This window comes from Agelaius phoeniceus, chromosome 9, assembly GCF_051311805.1.
Source record: "Agelaius phoeniceus isolate bAgePho1 chromosome 9, bAgePho1.hap1, whole genome shotgun sequence".
Classification (NCBI taxonomy): domain Eukaryota; kingdom Metazoa; phylum Chordata; class Aves; order Passeriformes; family Icteridae; genus Agelaius; species Agelaius phoeniceus.
Genome location: NC_135273.1, coordinates 21721420 through 21748595, shown reverse-complemented (window position 1 = coordinate 21748595; position 27176 = coordinate 21721420). Strand labels below are relative to the sequence as shown.

Sequence of the window (27176 nt, the reverse complement as noted above, 5' to 3'; positions counted from 1 at the left end):
GTGTGAGGGACTCACACTCCGTACAAGGGAAGTGATCCCACTACGAGCACCCTTTCAGCCACCACAAGACCTAAAACTGCAGCTGCAGTGTAATGGTTTAGTTGCACTGAAATTAGTAAGCAAGAGCCCAGACTCTCAAGCGCACCAAGCTATCTTAGAGTTGTGGGGAAATGTCTCCCCTCTTGTACAGCCCTTAAAATTCTCTTTGTGGAGATGTATTTTTTCCTACCAGGAAAGATCAACTACTACCATCATCTGCTGCTTTCTTTCTCTATGGTTGAAGTACTCATCTTGAGGCAGAGGAATATGCATCAATTCCCCAATCTGAAAGATTTCAGACCCACAATCCTCACTTCTTATTAGGGTTCCTCAGTCACCTGGATAGTCTAATGTGGGGAAAATCTCCATTCGCTCCTTTGAAGGCATTTCACCTTGTATAAAAGTACACTGAGCCAGAGGGAAAGAGAAGGAATTAACAAGGCTATGGTTACAGTGCTTACCAAAGCCCAGAGCTCAGGTGTCCCAGTCAGTGCTCAGAGCTAATCATGTTCCTACCCACTCTCTTTACCCAAGAAAAAGCTTTAAACATTCCATACAGAAGAGGTAACATTTGCAACATGCCCTTTTCACCCTAAATGGTAATTAGAAGAGATGAGTCTCTTACTCTACTCAAGGGGAATAGGAAAAAAACCCAAATCTGTAGCCACCAAGTTACTAGATAAATAGCTAATGGAATAGGCCCCTTTGAGTGGCCATTTTTCAAAGAAAGTAGAAACCACCATGGCATGTTAGGTGACAGCAAGCTTTGCCTGACAAGGCTTTAGTAAAATGTAAGGTTTCCCTCTGCATGCACTGATCACAGAGCAAAGAAAAACTGGTTCTTGTAGTAGAGTTGCCAGCTGTGTTTCATGTATAAGTATTTCTCCTCTTTGGTATGTATTTTTATCACTTGTCCCACCCCATATGGAGCCACTGAAGACCATCCCCACTAACCTGCTCACCACTGCCTAAATCAGGCTACCACAGAAATTCACTGATGGAGACCAAAACAAACCCAGCCAAAATCTTACTTGTCCATATATAGTTTTACAAGAAGATTAACTTAATTTCATCAACGTCTAAATAGAAAAATAATTGCCTTATAGTCAGTTTCCATAATGAAATACTTGAGCTCATGAGTCTGAGAACATTCATAAGATATTTTTTTCCTATTTCCCCTCCCAATTCCCTTTCTTCTGCAAAATCACAATTTCCTTAAATATATATTGCACCAGCAGGCCCAAGGAATGTGTTCCAGATAAAACAGATGAGTCGAAATAAGTGTAGGGGGTTTTCTGTTTTGGTTTTATTTACTTATTTAAAAAGGATCAGCTGCTAAATGCATTTCAGTAGAGGTGTCAAATATTTTATGACGAGAGCTGATCACGTTTATAATTATGGTCTTCAGGCTAACTTTATGGAGTTAGGGTAAAATGCTATACTTGATCATAAGCAGATATCCTACATACATCAATAGGTTTATAAAAAGATTGAGAAAGGAATTTAGACCAGATGCAGAAACTAATTTTTCTAGTTTAACTGTGTAATTTGATGGAGAAGCAAATGGTTGTTGATGTATCTACAAAACAGGTACTGACAAATTCTCTGAGAAAACTGGCTACTCAGAGTACCTCCATCTTGTTTTAAATAAACTGGGCAAGTGTTATAGCACGTCTTACCTCCTCAATGACCAGTTAACACTTTTTATACTATTTCAATCTACCGATTTCTAAAGTAACTGAGTAAAAATGGTACCATTTCCTACATGTAGATACAATTAAAGTCAGCAAAAATACTGCTAAACTCTACCTCCACTGATAGTTATACCAGTATAGTTTAATCCCTATTAGAGAAGGCACTTGTGAATCATCATAGCTGTGTATAAACCAGGTCACAGGTTATGAAAAAAGCTAACTCTGTAAAGGAGAAAATATTTATTCTAACTAAAACACTTAAACTTGTATAAACAGTGTTCCATATGGTTAATTATGCTTACTGGTTAATGGGATTGTGTCAATTTACATTTATACATTCAAGCTATTAGAACTTGCACACACCCTAAGTCCACAATGTAATGTGAAATTCTAGTCAGCCTGAAATCAGTAGAAGTTTTCTAGCAATTTGAGAAAGGCAGGATTTCTCCTGTTACAGAAGAAGCCCTAAAGCTTACAAATTCTAATTTCAAACATAAGAATATGTAACACAGTTGTACAATTCATGACAATTTGGGAAGGGGCCTGGGGAACACCTTAGAGCAAACTATGGGAATTTTGGTTTTCTCTCTCTGATGGTTTAGAGGTCAAAATCTGAAAAGGCCATGCAAGGTACATCCATGTAAATAGATAAGAAAGACAGCATTGAACTCATATACCGAGAAGAGCTGGTTTTAGCCACTGTATCACAGACTCAGTCAACTTGGAACTGATGCCTGTCAAGATAATAAGAGCACAGGGAGCTTAATCAGCACATCTGTCTGACCAATCATCTCTCATGTTTTAACACAAGAAATTGTTTCATTTCAGTGATGGGTGAGATGCATACATCTTTATTTCATATAGGTTATTTACACAAAAAATGTCTTGTCCACGTCTTTCCCCAAGAAAGTAATAGAATAATACTTTTAACTTAACTAAAAAACCCCCCTCAAATTACTATGAATTAGTAAGAAAATAGAGGCCTGTGAAATGTTTCTACAATTTTGTTTGGTTGTTTATGCCAAGCACCTCTGAAAATATCTACATCTGTTCTGACAGCTAATAATCTTAGATGAAGCAAACCAATAAAAATTAATTATTGAATAAGTAATTTAGTTCAGCTTTTCTATGCATAGATACACAGACTAGTTTACACACTGAGTACTAGAAGAATAATATAGTTAGTTGTGCATCCCCATCTTGAAAACAATTATTGCATAACCATGTCATTTCATCAGCTATTAAATGGTAAACTCACTTGTGCAACATTTTCCCAGTTTTTCTGTATTGCAGGCATTAAAATGAGGACAGGCATATTTCTGTGAAGTCTCTTTTGATGTATTTTGTAATAGTTTTCTTTTATCTGTTCTAAAGCTCACAACAGTTTTTTTTCCCCCTCAGAATTAAACTACCCTCTCCACCACACCCACATCACAGGCTGTCCTTAGGAATGCAAGTACATACAATCCTGGAAGTGTAATAATCACCATCTTGCTCATTACCTGGAACCTCCAGGGCTGACTCACAAACCCTTACACCTCGAGTTAAATATCCTAGCAAGCAGCTGTGGCATACTCATATCCGCTGCTGGCCAGATGCAGCCACAGAGAGGGACGCACAGCACACTGAACAGTGGGCTACACATGCACACCCACTCAAAAGCAGGTTAAAGATTGGCTAGAGACTAATCCATTTTATAGGCTCAGAAATTGATTTTCAGAGAAGCTGAACTACAGGTGCTCAAGTCTGTTAAAAAAAAAAAACAAAACAAAAAAACCAAAACTGCCTAACTCTGGTGGTACTGTTAGCAGGGTTCACTGCAGCAGAGGAAAGCATGGGAAACATGATCTTGGAGTCTGGTATTCCCTAAGCCCAGGTCCATTGTGTGCAGCATGACACAGTTATTCTTCTCCTGGAGTGGTGGCTAAGGGTGTTTGCTTATAACCACAAAATTAAGGACAAAATGGACTGTAAATGTTACCCACAGCACTACCATTCAGTTATTTTTGGATGCAATGTACAATACACTTAATTAAATCCTCATCAGAACAATATGAGGTGACAAGATATAGGTATATTACTGATAAGTAGTGAGACTGTTAGAAAGTAGCCAGTTGTAGAAATCAGCTCTGGACCAAGTCAGACAAAACTGGTGTAAGTTAAACAGGATAATTAACTAAGTGGATCTCTAAACCTTTAAATTTCAGAAAGGCAAACTCTGGTGTAGTTACATCAGCTGGACTGTGGAGTTAATAGGTTGAATAGGGAGCAAAGTCTTACTAATACTTCACATAAAGAATGTTTAAATAGTCAAGAATCTACATTCCAAACACAGTAAAAAGAAAAGAGAAATGCAGGAGAAGGCACTCCAGGCCAAACTGGATACACTACCACCCCAAGAAGTGTTAGATGTGAAAAGAGAAACAGACTAAACACATGGGCAAAAGCACTTGTCTGTGCTCATTAGTCCTTAACTGAGAAGCATGGGGTGAAGTGAGAACTGCCAAGAGAGGAACTGTCCTAGGCTTGGCAAAGGGTATTAAAATAGATGAAGATATTTTTTCAGTTATATAAATGAAAAGAACCAATGCAGTAAAGATTAAGGATAATACGGGCATGTTCCAACCTTGAATTGCTATGTTGTATTCATTTAAATGAGAACAGCAATACTGAGCATGGGGAAACAACTGAAAGGAATGACACTAAAGAATAAAAATCAGATAAGTCAAAAAGAAATCAAATCTGGTGTGGTCCCAGACTACAGGAGTTGATCTCCAATCCAACTCAGAATTCTAGAATTTAAGACCACAACAGCAACAAGGAATCTCTACCAAACTTAAAACAAAACTGATACAAGCCAAATAAAGACTATTATAAGGACTGAAATATGATGTCTGATATTGATATTTTTCATTCTGCTTCCAGTAATAATGGAAGCAGAATGAAACTTACAATAGCAGCTTTTCTAACTTTACAATAGCAAGTTGAAAGCAACGATGCACAGACAATAGATAAAAACATTTAAGAGATACAACCTAGGATTATTGAAAGTGATGACAACACATGAAATTTCCTTCAGTTTAAAGAAAAACTTCAAATCTATTATGTGCTAAGAAAGCATAAATGGTATAGTTTCTCAATATTAATAGGGTGACTGCTAAAACACCATGATTGTGGATCACCACTGTATGGCAGCTGGTGTAACTTCCAACAGAGCCAGGGAAAAGCAATAGTGTTGGGTAAAGGCCTGGGAAGAGCTCACCTGAAATACTGCATCCAATCTAGTCACTTGCATTTGAGAGATTAACCAGACTTAGAGCAGGTAGAGGAGGACTGCTAGGTAGATAAGGGCAATGGAAAGCTTATAATGAGATTAAACAAGCTTGATTTATTTCATCTACTATAACAAAAGCTGAGACAGGACAGGATTGTTTTCTAACTTCTAGTTAAAAAGCTGAGAGAGAAAAAAAAATATTAAAAGAGGATTTTGGCATAAGTCCAACTGGACTTGAGCTAACCTGAATTTTTTTTTTAACTGTATGGTGCTAGCTCATTGTTTTTGACTTTAACCCAAGTCAGTTCCAATAGCAAATTGCTCACCAGCAATGTTGTAAAGCAATCACATTCTGTAACAGCCATCCTCTGGGAATAGTGGGAATAAACCACACAAGGGTTCTTACGATAGAGTACAACACACTTCAAAAACAAATTATCCAATGTGACGGCTGCAGTAGGGAGGTGAGGACTCAGTAACCCAGAGAGTGCTGTCCTGTTCCAAAGCCTTGCACAATGGAGGAGTTGGTAGATGGAATTAAATCTACCATGATCAAAATAACATTTTTATGACACAAAGACCTGTATAACACCAATGACGAGGTAAACAGTACTACAAAGGCTATTTTCCCTTTTCACACTTAAGAAGCCCCAACTTGTTATTTAACAACAGAAGAAAGTCACAAAACAACGATGTGTAAACAACCACATTACACATAAAAGAGTTACAGAATTCCCTTCAGAAGGGAAACGCCATTGTGACAAAACTTACTTTTCCCTGTAGAAAACAAGTTATCAACAAAACCCATAGAATCTTAAGTCAAACACATCAACTTTAAATTTTTTTTGAACAAAATTCCCCAAAAGAATTCTTCCTTAAAATGAAATACCATAATGCAAGACACACAAATAACAAACAACCTAAAGACTACTCCAATACAAAAGTTCAAATCCTTTGTTTTAAAGGAAAGCAGATCTTTATGAAAAATTTTCGCTTTCAATAAAAAAAAATAGTAACATTTGAATCAAGGAACACTTAAGCAGATAATGATTTGTAAAGGGATTTTTCTTGATACATGCTTCAAAAATCTCCAAAAGAAGTTAACGTGATGAACAAGCATTCCTCAGAGAGAAAAGGAAGGGAATTTTAGCGAGGCACTTACCTGCGGGCAGCCCCGGCGGCGCTGCTGCTGCTCCCGCACCGCGCCCTTCCCGCAGGGCCAGCCGAGGCCCGGGCGGCCGCGGCCCCTCACGGCCTCTCCTTCTCCGAGGACAACGGAGCTACTGCTTCCATCCTCCCAAGCAGCCACACACCGGCTTCGGGCACCCCAGCAGCCATGCCTGCCTGCCTTGGGGCGCGGAGCCCGCTGTGACGAGGGCTGATCATCCCCAGGTGAGCAATTCAAAACGCCCAGGTTCCCCCAGTTTGCCCAATTAGTGCTGCTTGGAGGCCCGCACTGGGATGGAGCTGCTGCCGGGGCACGCTCCTGTGAGGCAGCCGCACATTCCCGGAGATGTCTGCAGCGGCTGCACCCAGGTGTGGCACGGCTCAGGCTGGGCTTTGTCCCCCCAGTGCCCGGGGAGTGGGACATGCACATCCTCCCCTTCCTACGGCTCAGATGGGTTTTGTCCCACCAGTGACCAGGGAGTGGGACATGCCCATCCTCCCCTTCCTTCTCCAGACACTCCGGCCGATGCCTCACGTGCCTTTGGGCCCTTGCTGCTGAGGGGAGGCACGAGGGAACCTTCTAGAACCCCTGGAGGTGACAGCGACTCGGGGCTCATGACACTTATTTAAACAAAAGCAGATCTGAAAAATGAGAAACTCTGTTGACTGGTCCTACTTTAGAAAGCTAGAATGACCTCCCCAACAAGAAAACCAACTGGTCTTGGGCTTGTGATTCTGAAAAATGCCATCACTGAATGTTTGTGTAATGCCTGGTAGCTACAGTGTGCTATGACATTAAACAAGGTTGCAGACTCCTGCTCGCAGCATGCCAACTGTAAAAGTGATAACAGAACTGATCTCTTCCTTCCAGTTTGCTGCGGGAAATACTGGGGGAAAAAAGAGAGCTGATCCATCTTCGTGGGCTTTTCAGGAATTGCTCTCTGCTGAGAATACAGCTGGGATGAGCTCACATTAAACATGCCTCAACAGCCAGCACCACGTCATTTCTTACAGGCTAGAAAGTTGCCATATAGTGACAACTTTTAGCTGCAATTGAATTAAAAGCTACACTTACTTACTCATTAAAAAGATGCTAATAAGGCCATTCAGTGCATACTTGAATTGTTGACACCTGTATTAGAGAGGAATATGAAAGTGGAGCTACAAGAACTACACAAAGTAGAAAATGAACTATTTTAAGTACACAATAAGAGTTCCAATGGATATTTTACATCACGAACAGCAGGTCCCAGTTGTATGCATTCATTAATCTTGTCCCTTCCTTGCAATGTATAGCTTACCATTTCACTTTTCTAAAAAGCAACCAGAGCTAAAATCAGTTACAGAGATAATTGATAGAAATGTAATAGTGGAAGTTCTGGGGCTTGGCCATTAATGTTTTATTAAGGCTTTGAGACAGTACTCATGACAGAATTAGGCAAACATAGGTGACAAACACAAACAGCACAAAGAAAGTCTTTATAGTTAAAAGGTCCAATATGTAGGGATTTTTACTGAACTAGAACAAAGATTTATTTCCTCCCCTTTCCCCCAGAAAAGCAACTCAGTTTTCTTCTGGACTTAAATATAAAGTTGATGTCACACTCCAAAACTTGCTTTTTGGCAAACAAGGGAGGAAAAAACTTTTCCTCTCTCCATAGCATTTATTAGTTTGCTAAGGACATTTAACACAAAATATGAAGGATATGCAGTTCATAACACCTGCAAAGGACACAAGTCCTGATAGGGGTGAGAGCTTGTAAGATGCCTACTCTGCAAACAAATGTGACATTTTCAGATCTGTCAGCTGCATTTAGTTACAGAGATACAGATTTCCTGTAAATGCAAGCAGAGAGAGACTGACAATTCATCTACATACAGAGTTGTGGTGATTTGACTGAGAGCCTGACTGCACATAGAATTATTCAAGAATAAAAGCAGCATTCTTACTGAATAACTGTCTCATGCAGACATATTTGTTCTAGAATACAAACTAGAATAAGTTAATTATGTATGTGATAAGCTTCTATATGTAGAATAATTTTGTAGGGCTGTGACAATTAGATTCAGATCCTGCCTCAGCCTGAAACAGTTTTCAAGTAAAGTAATAGCTTAAATTTGAATTTTTGAAAATTTCTTCATTCAAAATTCTGGGAATCCCTTCCAGGTTTGGTTTGGGTTTTTTTGTTTTTTGGGGTTTTTTTGTTTGTTTGGGTTTTTTGTTTTGTTTTGGTTTTTGTTTTGTTTTTTTCTGTTGAAACGAATTTGTCTTAGTTTGATTGAGAACAGGTTTTAAATACATGAAATCACTGTAGATTTCCTGTATTTTTCTTACAAATTTCATGTAATCCAGAGTCTTACCTGAGCCCAAGCCTCTGAAATCTAGATTTATGTACGGCTTGAACTCATGTCCTGTCATTCTATGGATATTCTGACTTGACAGTCTTCCAGTATCAGTTCCACAGTTCCCTAGAGTGAGGATTTCTGGCCCTTCTGTTTACTTATTCCCACACTCCTTCTCTGTATAAGACAGCACATATTCCAGCTGCCTGTGCATCAGCAGTCTCTGGTCAGATGTCTCTATGAAGTGTTAGGAGGATGGGGACTCACACGTGAGCTCCAGTTGCCTTCTGGTGTGAACAGAGCAGAAAGTGCCATTTCAGGAGGGACATCCACAACTGTGGTCTGCAGAAATTTGTACAGGAAACTGCAAAAGATATGAAAAAATAAATTACGAGTCTTTAGCTTGAAAGAATAAAAATTTCAGTATTGAATCCTGCACAATGAAGCAGTCCTGCAGACTGAAGCAGTTCTAAAATGTTTCTATTTCCCATCTCTGTTGAAAGGACTATGAATATCCTACCTTGTTCTTCCTCACCTCCCAGTAAGCATGAAAGTTGCAGTGAAAAGCCTTTAACAGCACTGTGAGTTTTAGGACATAAAGAAATGGTCCAAGACAGAACTAGAGAATCTAGACCAATTTATCTATACATTAGAGGGTTTTTTGGAATGTGACTCATGGAATCATTGTTTATGGTGTATCACAATATGAAATACCTTAACTTCATGAGGGAGGAAGACATTCCACTTCCTTGGCACCACACTTCTTATATCATAACCCCTAGCCCACCAAGTTAAAGTGGGCCCAGATGGCTGCAAATCAATATTTCAAATATCAGATTATTATTTTTATCTATACCTAAATTGATTACTTTAATTTTATTTTTTTTTTTTAAATCAAAGCTGGAAATACAGCACAAATGTCTATATACTTCATATACTTCCACCATAAAACTTGTCTTACTGCTACACTGCAAAATGTAGTTTCAGTAGTGGTATCTTTATGGCATAATCTATGCAGTGTCAAAGTGGGTTAAATTAAATCTTAAATTAAGAAGTTCCTTAGTGTCTTGCACCACTGGTCTTTCCCCTTTCACAAGGAAAAAAATCGAGATAATGCAATTTGTAAAATATAAACACAATTTTAATATTTCTCCACTACTAATTGTTAATGCTTGAGAATTTTTTAAAAGGGAAAAAGTTAAGACGTCTGAAGATTCTGTGCAGGTCAAGCATGGCTTGTTCTTGGAGTCCCCTACTATAACTAATCTGCTGAGAAGACAGCAGCAATGGAAAATCCTTTTAGTATAGGTGCTGTCCAGCTACAGAATTGCAAAACCTTAGGTATAGGGATTAGCATTATTTTAGGAATGATGGAGGGAAGCCTGCATCCAGGGCTTTGCTAATCTGAAAGTGTAGTAATGTGTCAGGCTTTTAGTCTGATCCTCTTGTGCAATAGTCACATCTGACAGTATTTTGGGTTTAGGTGTCTTAAATCTACAATAATTACTAGTCTGTCTGGGAGCGAGTAAACTGGCCTGAAACAGTTTTTGGACAAGTGAATGATCAGAGATGAAGTAAAGAAATATTAATTATGTAAAATTATCAACTTTTGGTCTTGCAAGCTGCTTAGTAATAGAAGGACTTTTTCTGTCTTTCCAAGGATAAAAATCCCCTTGTTCTTTCCTTGCTTTGTTAGGGCTTTGTACCTTAGGTAGGTCTGAGACAAGCACCCAGATTACTGCAGAGCAGATGGGGAAAGAGCAGGGACACTTTTCTTGGATGTCCTATGGCAAGAAATGTCTAAACACTTGTAATGCAGATTGAGCCAGCACCTCTCATTCATTGAAAAACTGAGAACTATAAAAGAGAGAAGTGAGGAAACAGGGATGAAATTGCAGCCCTTTTCTCTGATGCTGAGCCAGAAATGACTGGGCAGAACTGATGGCAGCAGGAGGATTGCCTTACTGCCCCACTAACTCAAGAACCCTGCTCTAACATCTCTGGGTACCTGTGGGTAGTGCCTCACACTCACAGCCAGGCTGTGACTGACAGAGGAGGAACAAGTCCCTGAGCTTGTGCAGCAAACAGCTATTCCTGCTTCTCACCAATTCCCATGCAAGCACTCAACTCTCCACTACCTCTCCTAGTGAGACTGTGTTGCTGGCAATTAATGTTCCTTTAACACCTACCTTTCAACTCTGTTGTTCACTGCTGGGAGAAGGGATTCTTGTAATGTTTTACATGACAGTATTTGGTATTTTAACACATCTTTATTATTAATAAATTGATAAAATTCTAAAATATTTTACAGTGCTAGTTCATGGGGAACAAGGAAGGGTCATGAAGTCATACCAAAAAACTTACATAATATCCAAACTATTTTATAACATTAGGAAAAAAAGCTCCAGTAAATAAACAGTACTCTACAGGAGAACAATACATTGCCTTTTTATTCCTTCACACAGGTTACCACTCATTGTGAAGACAGGGCACACAGCCCTACAAGGATTATACATCTTTTTTCAGTGGTGGCAGGTGCTTTCTTCTTTCCAGTACTGAACATTTTCTTAGTAGTAGTTTTGACTTTGCATGCAATTTTCAGCTGTATGGATGCAGCATATCAAAATACAGATCACTGTACATTTCAGCATCCTAGCATTATTGGCAGCAACACTTTTCCTTCTAAAACATTTTCTTTTACTGTTGTGCAACTGTGTTGTTAAGCTTTGTGCTGTATGCTCTCAGTAGACTTGATTCTGTAAAACAGTGATAAGATACACTGCTATTCAGAGAGTAATCTCATAACTTTGTCCTGATAAATTAAAGAGTTGGCCTAAGGACACTGCACCTTAATGTTGAAAGGTTCTCAGTGCCTTTGCAGTCAAATAAGACCTGCATAATAATCAAATAATACCTTTTAGATATCACATATACAAGTGCAATATATTGATTGAGATAATGGACTTAACAAAGCTGGCATAGTCTCAGAGTTATTATTTTAGATATCATAAAAGTATTCTCTGTGGATATATCACATTTATAGCTGCTTCACAAACCACTGCCTCATCACCAATGTTTGCCTTCTAACAGCAAAGTCCTTAGTTGAATGCAGAAGTCAAGAAAACCAAATTCTGCATAGCAAAAATGTAATTTTATATATCAATATAAATATACACAAAACTTTTAAAGATAAAATTTACTTCAGAACATTTGTTCCATTAATTGAAAACTACTGAACAACATTTTTCCATTAAAAATTGTCGTCAAATAAAATTGAGACTTGTGGGTGGGTGTGTTTTTTGTGTTTTGGTTAGCAAAACAAAGGTCAGTTAAGAAATAAATATATTAAAAATCCTTTAAATCAGAAATATGTTTATACTAACTCTAAACTCTAATAATAGTTGCATTGTCTTACGAGGAACAACTGGCACATTGATTGTACCTCTATGAGTTCAAGAGAAAAAAATGACTCTTCCCCTCTATTTTGTAATGAGATGAGCCTGTGAAGGCCAAGTCCCAACGGAGCCACGTGATTTTTAGCTCATAACAGAGCTGCTCAGTATAAAATCCTCTTTTCTTGGATTATTTTTTTGAAGATGCATTAAAAGAAAATGAGATGTTTATGTTAAAGCTCTGTGGCTATTCTAGGAAAATAGAGAGAAATCCTCTGCTCCTGAAACAAGGGCACTGTTAACAGGATCTCCCTTCACTGTATGGGCTCCTTAGTGATACTCCCCCTTTCCCCCCAGAAATCACCAACAATGCTGGAAATCACCTTATGGCTACTGCAGGGTAAAGACTGGCACCTGGTTCTGGTCTGCAATACTGTTTTGATAAGATCAAAGCTTTTGCATTACTGTTAGGAAGCAGCAAGGGCAGCTGCTCTCCCAGGGAACAGGGAGCCAAGGGCAATGTCACCAGGGCAGGGTCCTGGCTGCCCCAGGGAGGAAGCAGGGCAGGACCACAGACAGCAGCTGATATTCAGCCAAGATCTCAGAGAATTAGACAAGTTTGTGGTGATGAGGCAAACCCAAGGTCAAGCTGGAAGTCTATCTGCAGGTCAGGATCGGACCCAGTGGGTGCAGCTGGAATGGTGACCTTTGAGCAGGTTTGTAGTAAAAAAGTGAGATCAAGGCCATCAGCCCATGGGTCAGGCTCAGGATCAGTGGGGCCCATGGCCATGGTCCTGCTCAGGCAGGACTGAGGAAGCTCCAGAGCCTGTGAACAGAGGCTAGGGGAGACCACAGTTGAAGCTTTTGAGCTGTGAGGGTCCTAACAGCTACAGAGTAGACAACTGAGACAACAGTCACAAACTCATGTCATGTGAGCCATTCAAAACTCCTTAGAGATGCTAAGAATTTTACCTTGTGATGTTTGAAGGCTTCCTAGAGATAAAAGAGTTATCCCAAAGTTGTCATGTTCCTTGAAAAAAGTATTAGAGTTTTATCATTCTTGTTTATTATTTAAACCTGACTCACTGCTTCCATTCAAACCCAAGTTACTTTGCCAGTGAAAGAAGAATGGAAAATGAAAATCACTTACCTATAGAGACAGATTTATAAGTCAGCATATGCCCAGAACTCAACATTTAAGAAAATCAGCCAAGGGTCATCTCTTTGCTAAAGTTTCACTACAACAAAAACTGGAAAAAAAAAAAAAAAAAAAAAAGCAAGTCTTAGCTTTCTCTAACACTTTTTATTCATTTAATATAGAACAAGCCTACTGACTGACATGTATAGATACTTATCTGAAGATAATGATTACTCTTACTGCAGAAGTGTGTGAATTTTATGGTGTTCATAGAGTTTCAATTTGGACTCATTCTAAGGTTATTCACTAGTGAAAAAATATGGTATATAAGAGATTTTCTGCTTATCGTGAATTTTTAGGCAGTCCATACTGGCTTATTTTGTGTAAATAAACAAGAATTGAGAAATCTAAGGCTAGGTAGAGGTCAGATTTTGTCACTTAGGTTCTATTCCTAAAAGGCCTCTTCTTGCAAATAGTACCTCATACAGAACATACAAAAGTGAAAGTTTTAGTCAATTAAGTTTGTTTAAATGGCATTATGGGGTATAAGCCCCAACTGTTTCAGAAAGTGTTATCCTAGTGTTCAGAGACCTTGTACTTAGGCAGTCAGCCAGAATCTATCACCATGGATTCACAACAATCAAGGCCTTGACAAGTTTTATGTCTAAAGAAAACCAGTTAGTCAATTAATGGTTAAAGACTTCAAAACATCTTTTTGTTAGTATGACACTGATTCATAAGATAAAAGACTAAGGAAACCTTTTCAATACTTTTCTGCTCTTTTCCCAAATCTTCTGAGGAGGAGGAATGACAAAAAAAAATCCAACTACAAATCCTGCTAGAACACATAATAGTTAACTAGTAGCCAATGGTTTAGAGTAACACTTCCATTAGCAATTGGTACATTTCCTCTAAAACAGAAAGGAACTTTCAATGGATTTTACGGTTTCAGACTTCAGTCTTTTCTTTAATTGGATGTGGCCATTTAATTTTGAATGAAATAGTTTTTCTTTTATTGCATTCTGATACATGCCAGCTTTGACAGAGAAAGCCAGCAACATAATGCTCATATGGCACATTAAGAGGCACACTCTGTTGTGGCTTTGCACTTCAGAGACCCTAAATTCTACAAAATTTGTTCATTAAAAGGCTTGACTACAGCAGTCTCAATAATTGAAGGAGGCACAATTGCTTTTTTGCAAAACCTATTTTTGAACTCTATGAAGGGAGAAAATAGCAAATTATCTGCCCCAATTTCTCTTCATATTCTTTAGCTAGCTCAATCAGACACAGCTACACTTATTGCAGGTGCTCCTCAATGAAATTCTGTGGCCCCAGTAATAAAGAATATCAGACTACATCATCACAGAGGTTTTGCTCTTCCTGAAATCTAAGAAGATATCTTTTAGGAATCTACATTCTTCAGAAAACACATGGTTCTGATGCCTAAAGTTACTCAGAACTCACCACTCTAAGTGCCATTGAGCAGACAGTAAATATTTCAGTGAGGCTCACCATGGTCATAATGCAAGTATGTGAATACACACTGCCTTGTAGATTTTCCTTGCTTGTGGCTTTGACCATTCTCAGCAGCCATTTGGATGCTTTCTAGAACAGCCACAGATTTAGCAAGTTCCCAGGAATCTCTCAAAGAAAATGTTCACCCAATACATGCCTACACAACTGTGCTGACATCAGCAAGCTTTTTCATGAACATAAATTGTTTGCTGAAGGAAAATTCACTGCTTTCTCTTAGTGGTCTAAATTTGGGAAATTACCCCTTCTGGGATTAGCATTCAAACAGAAAAATGCTAGCACATCACTGGACACAGTTTTCAACTGAAATTCTGCAGTCCAATGCATTCTCAGCAGCAGTGCTGGCTTCCAAGCCACCAGTTTTCTTCATACCCAAGAGCCCCAGCTAGGCAGATGACCTTGAATGTACAATTTAGATGTTCAAATGAAGTGAGTGCATCTGCAGACCTTGCCTGAGCTTTAAGAATATTCTATGTAGATAAGATCCAAAACCAGAGGAATAATGTATTCTCCTACATGAGTTTCAACACCAGTCTGGAGAGTTCTTTGCCCTAAAGCTACCCAGGGTCCCACTACTGAAGACCAAATTTTTTAAAAAAATTATTTTCAGGTTAGTTTGCTTCCTTTAACAGTGAACAAACTGGCAGCAAAACCAATTCTCCAGTGGCAAAATATTGCACAGGTTTTCCTCTCTCCACTCAGAGAATCAACTTCTGTTACTTAATTGCATGCATCTGAATAATTTTAAACCCATCTTTTACTTTTTTTCCTGTCCAACTTCAATAATTGTTATACTTGAAAGCACCTGCAGAGAAGATTGATGAATCATCTTCCAGCAGCCATCAACTTTCTGAATGTATAAATTGTTCATTCAGGGTTCAGTCACAGAGATCAAATAGTCTCTTCACTCTTACCACAGTAGCAGCTTTATCAGTAAGGTAGACACAGATGCGTTCCAAAGTCACCACCATTTTCAGAAAAACAAACTCAAAGCATCAACCAGAATTCATTATTTTTTTTAAAATAGATTCCCCAAACATCACAGAGTTTAAGGAATGGTAAAGGGCAGACTGGGGACACTTTGTGTGGGAATTAAGAAATTACATGTCCTTTGTACTTTTTCCCAAGGTAATATAAACAGTGGCTGGTAAAGTTCAAGGAGATGACTTCAGCTGTGCAGGTTAAAGGTGTCCTTTTCCACAAAACTACTATCACAACCTGGCTGATAGCCTCTCCACATTGTAGCACTAGCAAGGGATTTTCTTCTGTGCATAAATTACACTAAATTAACCATCTCTGGCAGGTCAGTGGTAAAATTATATATTTTCAGTGAAGCCAGCAGTTAGGATTTTCAAGGGCATTTTTCTTTTTGTTTCAACAGGAATAGCAGTGAAGGAATGTCTACCCTGAAAAATTCTGCCCTTGCATTTCCATTTTGGCTAGAAACCAAATTGTTTTCAAAAGGTGCAGCTCATCAAGAGAGGGAGCCTTTGTTTAGTTTAATTTCAAAGTTATAAAATATAAAAGTGTGAAACTGCAGTAAAAACATTTCAGCCACTTAAGTGAGGATGCAATATATTACCAAATTTTTCCTGAAGCAATGAAGATTCAAAGCATGGTTTCCTCTTTTTGCCTTTTCTTTTTGTCACAGCAATTAAATTATTCTTTTGTGAAAAAAAAGGAAACAAAACAAAAGATGTATGCATCCCTCTGTTTTTAAGGATATGTTTTCCTCAGCTCAGGTCTAGAGCTATTTAGAAAACAGGAGAAAATGTTTATCACTGTTTTAATTTGATTAGTTAAATGTTGCTGGAAAAATCAACACTTCAACATGTGAAATATTTTCATTAATTTTACAAATGTCAACAGGGACTGGTTCTGCAAAAAGTCAGGGGGGAGAAGATCTATGCCCAGCAGCCACAATGTGTTGGAAAACAAAATCAGTTCAGTATATGTGTCCCCAAACAGAACCAAACAGAAATGAGTTGCAAGCATTAGAGTTGTTGCCTCTTTCTAAATCCAAAGCATGAACTCTCCTGAAAGAGTCCCCTTTCCAAAATGCTTCATGCATCAACCATTGAAAACAAATGAGAAAGAAGGCCTGGCTTTTCAAATGACATGACATTGGCCAACCAGAAAAGCCAAGTCATGAATCATTTGTAAAAAAATCCAACTTTGGTCATTGTTACAACATATTTGGAAATCCTTGGGTACTCTAGGCCTGTATATATGTATACATATACATGAGTACAGTTCCTCTTGGGGTTCCTGCTTCTTCATCTGCCAGCTGAAATACTTTGAGGTGAGAGGGGAGTTTTGCTAAGGGAAAAAGGTTCACAGATCTGCTATAAAGTTCACAATCACATTTGACCATATTATAACCCAGCAGAATTCACATGTAAGCAAACTTGACATGTTTGCATGAAATCCACTGAGAACCAACTTGGGGGGATTTTAAAAAAAGGGGAATAAAAATAACTAAAAGAAATTCCATTCTATTACAATAAAATACCCAACTCAAGCTAATTATTTAAGCATGCTCTTCAAAAGAAATATAAAAGCTTTAATTAAAATTGCGCACATGAACCAAGACTCAATCAACTATAGTTATCAAATTCAGCTAGTGGTAAGCCACAAGCTCTGAAAGGTCCCATTTGGCTGATAAATGCAACATTTTTTTTAATATGTACAATAAAAATAGCAATATCATTTAATGTGAAATGTGAAAAAATTATTGCAACAAAGTGACCCTTGCCCCCAAGCTGAGAGTTTGGCCGTGGTCCTCCGCTCACTGAGACTGTGAGCATGGTCTCTCCAATACATCTGATTTACATGGTGTGAGTGTGCCTTTTTGTATACAAAATTTTAGCACACAGCAATCTCTGATGGCTGATTACCACCCTCCCTCTCTCCTTCTTTCCTTTATTACTGGGTTTATAATGAAAACGTTGACACAGCCTTAACTATGGCAACATTAGCATTTGCCATTATAATTAACAGATTCTTTTTTTCCCCCTTTGTGATTTACATGCATATATTCTTCCCAGCGCAGTAATTACAGATGGTATAGCTTGTAACATATACTATCCCTGAACAAGAAATACATTCTTTTTGGAGTATGTCTCTGATAAATTTTATTTAAATATAAAAGGTAATAGGCAGAAAATGTAGTTTGCTTACAAGTTTCCTTTATGGTTGTTTGACTGTCACTTTTCTGCAGATTTATGATAATCATCCTTGCAACAAAAACGTTTACTTCACTGTCTAAATAATAAGGTAATTTGTTACAGCTAATTACTCAAGTGCTTCCTTAATCTCAATTAAAAGATTCAGGCTTATTTTCTACATTTCTGCGGCAGTATGCTCCAGAATATCTTGTTAATGTATTCCCAATCACATATTTGTTAAGGAATGCATGGTCCATGCAAAACTGAAATGCTAAAATACATAGCTGCAATCTTAAACAATGATTTATTGTGACATGGGATGTGGGACATTTCCACAGCTTTTGTGATTGCAGTAATGAAGCTGTAAACCAAATAGCATGAAATGAAGCAAGGCCTTACAATTTAATCAGCTCGTAAACAGATCTACTGCATCAAGCAAATGACATTATTATCCATCCGAAGTAAATCATGCTAATCTCAGGAGATAAAATCAACATCATTAATGGTCACATGTCATATTCATCAACACTAAACCATCCCTTTTGACAGATTAATCCTAACTACAGCTCCCACGATGTATGGTAATAGGGCTTGTAGCATACATTTCATTCAGCAGTAAGGCTAACCAGCACTCTTAGTCTGCTATTACAAATAATTTTTTTATTGATTTACATATTTTAAAATGCATTTAAGGTGAGGTACCATTAAAAATCCTGTCACTATCACATATTTCTTCCTCACATTCTCAGCCCGTATTAATAGAAACTAAACACCCTATGCCATATAAATACTTTCTTTAACACACTGTTAGTGGTAATTAAAGAGTTCTGCCTGTGTTTTTCATTCAGCAATGAAAATATTCACCCTTTTTAATAGGGTTTAAAGAATTATTGATACTATTATTCTAATATCTCATTCATAGTGTACCAGTGCATAGGGCCCCTGGTCATGGATCAGGGCTCAATAAAGCCAAGTAGGATCCTGAAGACTCTATTATCTATTATCCCATCATTAATACAGCATCAAAAACCCAAAGATGCATTTATGATATTCACTCTTCATTGCAGTTTAATATATCCTGCAAACTGGTGGTGTATTTTTGCTCTGACTCCAGCTCCTGCATACTGCCTATTTGTTCCAAACACAAAATATATTTATTTATCATGGAACTGACCCTGTATGAATGCTTTTGAAAAGTGTCCACTATTCAAAGTGTCACTTTCCTTGAGCAGGCACTGAATTATATTGACAGGCACATTATCAAGGGCTGCTGACTGACAGAATGAATGACTGCAGCTCCATGCCGCATTGCCAGTCATTGACTGAGTGGGTGCAAAAATTATCTACAACCTTTGGAGATCTAAAGGACTCTGAACTATGGCTAGAAAAGAAGATATATGCAAGTGATTTACTTGCACAGCATTTATCAACTTAGTACAAACATCTAAACTATTGCCCAAACTACTTCACTAATGTAGTAATTCATTAATGGTCTATTCTCTTTCCTGAAACTATTTTTTTAAGATCCCTTTAATGCAATTATTAATGTCATGTTATTTAATATGTGTTTATCTTTCACCAGGGAAATGGTTGCGGTAATAATTTTAAAAGCAACCACTGCCCCCTGCATTTTTTTTAGGCCAATGTGGGCTAAGATGCATCTTAGTAAGGTTATTAGGGCAGAGCAAAAACAATATTAGAGACTGCCTGTGGGTGATGTGTAGCAATCAGTAAGTCTGGTTAAGAGCAATGGCAGAGTGCTTCCTGGATTGTGCTGGGGTTTTAGGAAAACACTAAACTAAACTAAACATGAAAGCATTTCATTTACTTGCCAGAAGAATTTGCCAGATGTGTTTCTGATATTTTTGATTGACATAATGGCAGCTTGAAGAAGTAGACCACAAAATTCTACCTTATCTATTGACTAGAAAAAAAAGGGGTAATAAAATATTTCAATAAGTGCATTAATTTCAAAACCTCAAAGCACTAATGTCAGATTTACTGGAATCCACTGACCTTTAAATAGCTTTTAAAGATTTTATGACTTAGATTGTCACATTACTTACCAAGAATCCTTAAGAAGCAGTTTTTTCCATCTATGGTGTGTTTTTAATGTTGAGGTTGTGAAGACCTTCCCTTTTCTGCCACTGTCTTTTTTACTCTCACTGCTCCCATACTTGAAGCTCTACCTAACTAATTACTTAATCTTTGACAAGCTGCAGATATCTGTGGTGCTTATCAGTGATCGTGGTTTGAGGACTAAAAGAATCACTGATGAGGAGGAACAAAAACCCCCATCTTTCTTACAGGATTTTTGTGCTATTGCATACCGTAGTGAGAGGATGGTGTCATTGAGCTGGTACTCCTCCAGAACTGTGTCCTGGTACCTCCCAGACATGTCTGCTCTTCAAAGGTTTACTAGTAAAGCCAAGATGAAAGCAATCTGTATTTTAAAGCATATGGTTTAGGTAAGCAAAGGAAACAAACCTGTTTCTCAAGCAGTGCCTGAACAACTGGTAACAGAATTTCCTGGTGGTATAAGTGCATATAAAGTAGAAATTTTGCCAGCACAGCTATGGTGCAATGAATGTAGAACAGAAAATAGTCTGGACAGAGCTGTGGGACTAAAATTTTCCTGTGTAGACCAAGTCCTGGGAAGAGATGTCACAAGCAAAAATAATTATGTTCTGAAAAGAAAAGGAATGGATTTTCTCACTTTAATCTGTAAGAAATAAAGGAACAAAACCGTACAGTGGGCAAAAGACAGCAAGGGTGCCTCTAACAGCTCACTTAACCTGCGTTTCAGGAGTATAGATTAGGATCACCACTAAAAGAATAAGGATAGTCCCATGAGAATAGCAGATAATTAAGAGTAAAAAAATGTATTATTTTTATTCCTAGTATTTGGTCCTCCCAGTTTAGTTAATACCTGAAAAAACCTTCCTTGAAAATTTTGCAGAAGGTATTTAGCAGTAAGGCTCACATAGTGAGTTTAAAATACCTCATCATCTTAAGTATTTTTATCAGACTGTATCTGAAATACCATTAACTAGTAATATAATTACAGAGAACTTGTTAATCCATTTGTTCCATTTTTGAAGCACAGCTGTAATAGGAAGATGTTTTTTTTTTATAAATCCTGATAATATTGTATCAGTTTAAAGAGACACATTGAAATTATACCAATAACTGGTTTAGTTTTAAAATGGTAAACCATGTTAAGATATAAAGATTATTTTGATGTTTGAAAGAAGTAATGACTTAAACTATTGTATTTCAGTTGCATGCACATAATTCTAATAATCAATCATCCAAAATAAACTCTACTTTATAGGCATTTATTTGAAAGCAGACAAGCTAAAAACCTGCTCTCAAAACCCATAGAAGAAAAGATTAAGAACAGAAAACATTCTAATTTTTATGTATATGTGTTTTTTCCTGTTTTAAGTTCAGTGCAACTTAACCTATTAAGCAGTTTGTTGTGTAATATTTTTAGAACTTTGTTATTAAAGTTTTAATGCTAGTAACATTGCCAATTATGAGCCAATACTATTACTTGTAGAAATGCACAGTTGATTACCTTAAGGAAATTACTGTTAAATAGTTAAGAATAATAAAGCCAACTAGAAGATGTGGGCTACTCAACACTGACTGATAAAGAAGGCTGCATCCCTGCACGTAAATGTATTCTGAAGGCCATTCAAAGTAATATACAATGAAGTTAGCATTTTTCTACCATGATGCACTGGTGAAAATGTTGGTGGAATAAGCAGTGCTGGACATTTAGGTCCCAAATGTCTCTCCAGTATTTAAATTTGTCTCAGGTTTGTAGTAAGTAGTAAACCAAAAATCATTGCTTGCTCATTTACTAGCATGAAATAAGTTGAAATGCAGAACACTTTGAAAAGTCAGTGTAAAGGATCCAAGTTGAAGCATCAGTTAGAATATATGAAAGATTTATATTATTATAAAACAACTAAAAAAGCACTAAGAAGCCATGTGAATTAGCATAAGCTAGATAAACAGAGCTCAGTTTGGAACATCATTAATACAGTGACAGCTTCCACCCCCCTCAGTGGAATATGCCTCAAATATGTATTTACTGGGGTGGCAGCATTAGTTCAAGAAAGTTACCAAGGCAAGAGAGACCTTATGAAGACAGCAAAGAACTGACAGCTGCTTTTCCTTTTAGCATTTGGCATTTATATTTTATAGTATGTTTTTGCACCTATGCAGTGACAGATTGGTGCCTGCTTTATGATCCACATATTTCCTCAAACCAGCTTTTCCTGATGATAATCCACACTGCCACTGTTTCGGTCGGACAGATGAAAACCCTAACTTTGTAGGTGACACCTTCATTTTCATCCCAGCTGACCATACAGTTTATAATTTAGAGAGACAAAGGTTATTATGAATGGTAGGAAGGGGAGCTGTACCAGATCTGCAAAATTTAATCTAAGGAAATGAGAAAACACTTCTTTATACTCTTTTTATATAAACACACAAAATACATGTAGCTCATCAGCAAGAAAAGTTAGCCCCTTTTATTTCTCATCCACAAACTGAACAGTGACAGAACCATGTACTTCAGCATACAATCTATTACCTTTAATTTTCTCATGTTGAAAGAGAAAAATCCAGACTGAAGAGCAAAGAAAAGACATCCTTTGTTAAAGCAGTATTATAAAAAGACATAAAACTACAAAAAATTTATTATTGCACTCCTGACTTTAAAGTCTCCTTTCAAAGTCTTCTGCCTCCTACAACATTGTCAGAGATAAATCATGCAAGCATAGGGATACTTACAGTTAGTTTAAAGCTCAGTAAAAAAAAGAAGGTAGAACAAAACTCAGATTTTTGTACTCTTATACAACTTTTGGCATAAGGTTAGTCAATTTTGATTTTTTTGTTTTAGAAAAATCACTCGGAAAAGGCCTACCTGTGCTCCTTTGTTCTCCTCCTTTTTCAACTTCCTTCTGAATGCTATTTCTTATGCCAGAGGAAAAAACCAGTTTATTATTGCATCTTCATAGACACACAAGATTATGAAAGCATGTTGATCCATTTCTTAGCTGTTGACAGTGAAGTTGGAAAACTCTGGAAACACTTTTTTGTACTGTTTGGATTTTAAAAGGGTCTTGAACACACAAACTTGAAAAGACTGATTAGCTTCAATGGATTAGCAATGGATTATCTATCTGAAAAACGCTTTTAAACCTACATGCCAAAAACCTACATTCCAAAAATCAATCATCAAAACAACACCTTTATAATAAAAAAATCAATTATTTATATCTGTGATGCATGCTCCTTAAGCAGCCCAGTTAATTTTCAGTTTTATGTAATACTTAGAGGGAACTTGAGTATTCAAGGTCTGCATTCTTAACTGAATCCCAGTGGGAAGATCAGATAGCATCTGGCCTTTGTGAATCAACAGAGAGTGGCTGCTGGGAAGGAAAGGGTAGTCCTCTGTTCCTGTTTACTTTTGAACAGCTACAATATAAATTGTGACCAGAATTACTTCCTCCGGGCTTCACCTGCAGCAGGTAATGCAGTGGCTTTGGCTTGTCAGACTTTCAAACAATCTAGTGAACTAGGCAAACACAAAAGTGTCGATTCACTAAGTGCCATCTCAGCTCTTGGGAGTCCTTGGGAAACAAGGCCTGAGTCACCAGTGTTAATTCATCACGAAGCTCCTGAGGTAGGGCATCTCCTCCATATCCCTTCCCATCCCCTGCCATGGAGGCATTCTACCTCTGTGGAAAGATCTAGCCCACAAACCAACCAAAACCAGCTCAGTCTGACTTGCAGATGCCAGCGTGTTCAACTTTGGTTAAAGAAGTTCTGTTGTAAATAAAAAACATTTTGACTAAAAGCTGTCAAATTGCAGCAAGTAGCATAGTCACCAGGCTTTATTCAATGTCATTTTGTAGAGGGAAAGAAAAAAGTCTTCAAGGAGATCATATGAGTCATGGGATTGGGTTTCCAGAGGGCTCTTAGGGATTCTTTTTGACCAAGAGTTTTCTAACACTGTTAGAGCAGGGGCTGTGTGAAACTCAGCAATTTTGACTGTCATGCTATTTTTCAGTTCCAGCTTTCATCACTTTGTGCCTTTTGGGTCTAACTTTGCCTCCACTTAAGTGGTTGTCAATGTAGAATAAATCACATGAAGAATACTTAGGGCCATGTTCTGTGCCCAGCCCACATAATAGAGGAAGGAATGAAATCCTCAGAAATAAAGGGGTATACTCTCTTCCTCAGTATGACTATTAAAAATAATATGACTATTAAAATTCTGGAGAACAAACTGTTACACTGAAGATGAGAAATACTTGTTTTCTCTAGCATGTACTAGATTCAGGACTCACAGACCTCTGCTGCTTTTTTAGAAAAGCAGGAAAAAAAATCTCTGTCTTTTGAGCACAATGCATAAGTAGAACAGAGTAATAAACAATGTATTGCACAATGCATGAGTAGCTGCAGTACAAATTAAGATATTGTGATGTGTTTAGGAGACAGAGGGGTGTCCAGAGCTGGACCTGGAACAGTCAAGCCAATGATTCATTGCTTTTAGTAGTGAGGCCAATGATTCTTGAATTCCAGCCTCTGTAACCATGCCTTGCCATTCATTCTTCAAATACAAAATACTGCAGACATTCTTTCTCTAAGAGACACATGCTAAAGGACATTGGGACTCCTTCACAAACTGAAAATTTAAGCACTTCTTTATGTTTTAGGGCAGCAGATACACTGGGATCTTAAAATAGGTTTTATAAAGAAAAAAAGAATCATGGCCTGATTCTGACTTACTCTTGCATAGGAAGCTCATGTAAGTGTGAAGACTCTAGAGAGGAGCCAGTTTCACTGTAGGGAAAGCTTATTTTGTTATTATTAGCAGCCTGAGGTGTGCTGATCATTTTACTCCTGGTATTTTGCCATTTCTTAACAAGCATTGCCACAAAATGACTCAAGAAAAGTGGTTTTTGAATGGAGCTCAGTCATTTTGGCACAGATTCCAACTCTGATCATAGGAAAGCCATTTACTTTTCCAATTACGTGGTCAAGGCATAGCCCAAAGTACTGCAGAGTCTTCTCTTTTCATGTTAACCTAGTAGGAATGGCCAACTAATAAACAGAAGAAAGTGAGTGTTTGGTGAACTTTATAGCCAGAAACTGTACACAAAAGTCTTCAGGCCATCAATTTCCATTCATTATAAGCATGCTGCTCTTAAAGACCTTTCTTGGAATCAGTTTTCAGAAATGTATTTCAACATCATACTACAGATGCAAAAATTTTAACTTCTCTTTTCAATAGTTATCTTTAGAAGCAACATGTAACTGATCTGCCAGCTCCCATCCTTCACCTGGTGGTGGTTTAAATCAACTCTATAGAAGAAATCAATCTGATGTAAAGTTGAGCTAGACCTTTGCTAGACAAATCTCATTAAAACAGAAGCTCAAGCAAATACAAAAGTTTTGTCACCTATACACTTGTTCTTCAGATCTAATCCACACAATGGTCTGTTGACCATGAACCCTTTGCCCCTGTGGGAACTGTGAGTGATCTCCCTCACACTTCTTAACCCCAAAACATTGTTTTCATCCCTGCTTGCCCCCTTGATTGTTCTCTCCCTCTAGTTGCAGAAATCATCTCAGTAACTCTTACTCAACACTGGAAGGCATACCAGCATTTCACAGATCCTCACATCCCTTACTGTTTACAGGACTGTATCCCACAGCGAGGCAGTACTGGGCTGATCCTCGAGTCACAATAATCAGAAGAGATTTTGCCATAGACAATAATGGCCAAATTTTGCAGGAAATTTTGTATTACATCCAGGTGTATTTTTTTATTAAAGGTATTTTTCACTTAATCTAAATAACAGGCATCACTATCCAATGGGTATATTTTTTTTAGCTTTGCTCAGTGCAAAAAGCTTTTTCATTTACTATACTTTTGGTTCAAGTCCACAAAATTAAGTGGGGCAGTTAAAACCAGGCAAATAATGTACCTGATTTACCAGATTTTATTTACGTTATTATATAGCTATTAGATGTAATATTGTCTGCTCCTGTCACTCTCTGCAATGTGTTTGATGATTCAGGGAATAAATAAAACCCAGGGTTAGCAAATAAATGAGAGCAGAATTGGCAGCACACCAAGTCTGCTTTATTTGACTGAGAGAGAGATGTGTTACATGGCCTGTTTGTTTAAATTATGCCAAGAGCTGAGATACACCAGGTGTTGTAGACCATGGAATAGAGCCCTTAAAATGTTTGCAAAAACCAGATTTCTGTTTACTGGTTTGCCAGAATACAAATCCAGAAAGTTTACACTGAGAAGTTGAAAGAATAGGACTTTGTGATACCATTTTGCTATTATTTTTATTAATAAAAGCTACAGAAATGTCTCATATGTGCTAACTATCCACTCTCCCTGTGTGTCTGTCTTTACACTGGAATACCTAGTATATGTAATTTTGTAAAATTATTTTAGTGACTATGTTAGCAGTTCTGAAATGCCATAATTCTTTAATACAGATCAAGCCATACTATCTTAAGTCAACTAAACACCCCTTAAGTTCAGTAAATGGATCTAAGAGATTTAATCTGTCAGTTTTTCACCCCACTACCTCTTCCATCAGAAACAGCCAGACAGAGTGGGTTAAAACCAAGGAGATCCTGATCTGTTCTTTCAGGATGGGTACGGAAAAACAGTGTCACAAAGAGACCTCAGTAAGGAAGATCTAGCACAAACTACACTTAGAAAATGTTACATTTTCCTTGAATGCATCTACTGAAGATGCAGTCAAGGATTCACAGCAGAGATGGCTGGACTGCTACTTTTGTGCTGCTCTCCACAGCATCCTGCAAAGCAAGCAGAGTGGGGCAGATGAGGGACCCTCACCCACTTCATTGCAAAGTCTGCCAAGGTCCAACCTACCATAGATTTCTTGAAGTAATCCATTTAACTTGGCAGTGCTGTGGGCCAATAACCTTTGGCAAGGGAAGAGGTTAAGCCAGCAGGAGTTTTGTCTTAAGCTAGTAAAGCAATTTCTGCAGTGAATGTCACACCACAGCCTCAATCAGGTTCAAAACTTAGAGAGAGAGAGAGAAAGAGGGGGGGGGGAAGAAAGAAAGGAGGAGGGGAGTAGTGGACAAGGAGGATGAGGGAGAGAGAAGCAGAGAGAGTACTCATTCCCCCTTTAACTCTGTGATCAGTTACCAGCACCCTGAGAAAAAAATTATCTGTCTACCAACAAAATAAAAGCTAATGCACATGAGCTTCTTTAAGTTTCACCCAGTCATTCTTGTGTTTTAGTGATTTTCTTCCCTGACTTGAATAGAGAAAAATTACTTTTTAAAAACCAACTGCAGCAGCAGTGACATGAGTTATCTTCCAACCAAAGTGCACTGTCTTGA

The 27176-nt window shown here is 37.8% G+C and overlaps 1 long non-coding RNA gene across 1 annotated transcript in view; it reads right to left on the bottom strand.

Moving 5' to 3' along the window:
- Positions 1-8335: 8335 nt before the first annotated feature.
- LOC143694775 (uncharacterized) overlaps positions 8336-27176 on the bottom strand; it is a 57270-nt gene continuing 38429 nt past the window's right edge. Inside the window, exons 2-3 of the long non-coding RNA XR_013183476.1 lie at positions 13060-13159; positions 8336-8881 (exon numbers count right to left, since the gene is read on the bottom strand). This is a non-coding gene — a long non-coding RNA (uncharacterized LOC143694775). The remainder of the gene's footprint in view (positions 8882-13059; positions 13160-27176) is intronic.